This window comes from Mastomys coucha, unplaced genomic scaffold (genome assembly GCF_008632895.1).
Source record: "Mastomys coucha isolate ucsf_1 unplaced genomic scaffold, UCSF_Mcou_1 pScaffold1, whole genome shotgun sequence".
Lineage (NCBI taxonomy): Eukaryota > Metazoa > Chordata > Mammalia > Rodentia > Muridae > Mastomys > Mastomys coucha.
Genome location: NW_022196891.1, coordinates 28450920 through 28452484, shown reverse-complemented (window position 1 = coordinate 28452484; position 1565 = coordinate 28450920). Strand labels below are relative to the sequence as shown.

The following is a 1565-nucleotide window of genomic DNA, read 5'->3' as shown; positions in this document are numbered from 1 at the left end:
CAAATTCCCCTTATATCCTGGCCGATGCTCGGTGAAAATTCCTCCCCCAACCCCCAAAGACGTTTCCAATGCTTTTCCGGGGAAAAGCTTGCCACAGCTGTACAGGAAGCGAGAAAGAGGACTGCTGAAAAAGTAGAGAAAGAAAAACCTGTGGCCGGATGGACAGCGAGCTTGGGGACGGGAAGAATGCGGCGCGAAGCCGCGCGCCCCGAGATCAAAGTGCGGGGAGACGCAAACCTCCGGCCCGTGGGCGAGCCCAGAAAGCACTTTCACTTTCCAACTTCCTGCCACTCCGGCAAGTTAAAACTGTTCCCCTCTGCCCCACCCAGGCAACCCAAAACCGCTGCCACCTTCCGCCCGAGGGACTTCGCACGACCCACCGAGGGTGCGGGCAAGGCGGAAAGGGGCAGCTCCGGCGAGCACCTGAGCCCCGCCGAGCCGCTCACCAGGAGAGCGCGCTAGCGGGCCCCGCCCTCCCGTCGCCAGGCCCCGCCCCGCCCGCCGCCAGGCCCCGCCCCGCCCGCCCGCCGCCCGGTGCACTTCCTGCCGCGCCCGCGACCTCCGCCCGGCCCGCGCTGAAGCCGGCTGCGGGGCGGCGGGGCGAGAGACCCCGACGAGGCGTAGGTGCGCTGCTCACCAGGCAGGACGCCGGAATCCTTCTCGGCCTTGAGCGCGGCGCTAGACTCCGTCGCCGACCGCTCCTCACACTAGGAACTCAAAGACGGCGCGGCCAACAGCGGCGGCGACCCCCGCGCCGGGGCCCGAGGAAGCGGCGGCGGCGGCCGAGCCGAGCCAGCCGCGCGCCTGCAGCCGCCCGCATCTCCCGCGGCCGCAGGTCTCGAGCCCCGCCCTCCGCCCCCGCACACGCGGCCGGGGCGGAGATGTGGCTGGTGAAGCTGCCACTCGCCGTGCGAGCGCTCGACGTTCTTCACGACGGCCGCCGTCTCCCGTGGTTCCGCGGCCTCCGCCACTCTCAACGCCCCCCACCTCCGGGGCCCTTCCTGGACGTTGAGGTCCGCGTCACTTCCGGGGGAGGGGCCTGGCCCCGAAGCCTGTGTTTTGTTTCTGGCCCGGGGTTCCCCGTACTCGTACTTTATCAGTCTGTCCGGTGCGCTCGCTCCGGGGACAACTCCTGCTCAGCCGGACATTCATGCTTCCTCGCGGGCCCAAAGTCTCGCTTAGGGCGGATTAGGCCTCTCGGGGTAGCTATCTGGGGCGAAGACTGTGGCGGCGGAGCTGACGTGTGAGGGCGACGCCCTCTGGTTTACACGGCGAGCTACCGCCACCAACTTGACCAGTATCGTTGACAAATGGCCTCTCTGGAGTAGGAAAAGCTTTCCGGTTTACTAATTTAGCTCGTTCCAGAACTTTAACTTTCTTTTTTCTTTTTTTGTTTGGTTTTAGTTTGGTTTTGAAACAGTATTTCAACACGTAGCTCTAGCTGGTCTGAACTCATAAGAGATCCTTCTGCTTCAGCTCCCGGCCCCAGGTGGTGGGATTATAGATGTTTACAGATGTGCACCACTAAATCCAGTCTAAGTGATTTCCTTAATCCAAACACTAGC

General features: G+C 64.0%; 1 protein-coding gene across 3 annotated transcripts in view; it reads right to left on the bottom strand.

The window, feature by feature from the left end:
* Nucleotides 1–983, bottom strand: part of Elk4 (ETS transcription factor ELK4) — a 17423-nt gene extending 16440 nt beyond the window's left edge. Inside the window, exon 1 of one of the 3 annotated variants that reach the window (XM_031382051.1) lies at nt 638–983. The gene's annotated coding sequence lies outside the window, so the exon portion shown is untranslated. Of the gene's footprint in view, nt 1–148; nt 266–380; nt 471–637 lie in introns of those variants that run through there. The other 2 variants (XM_031382067.1, XM_031382073.1) reach the window with 2 other exon arrangements.
* Nucleotides 984–1565: the final 582 nt, after the last annotated feature.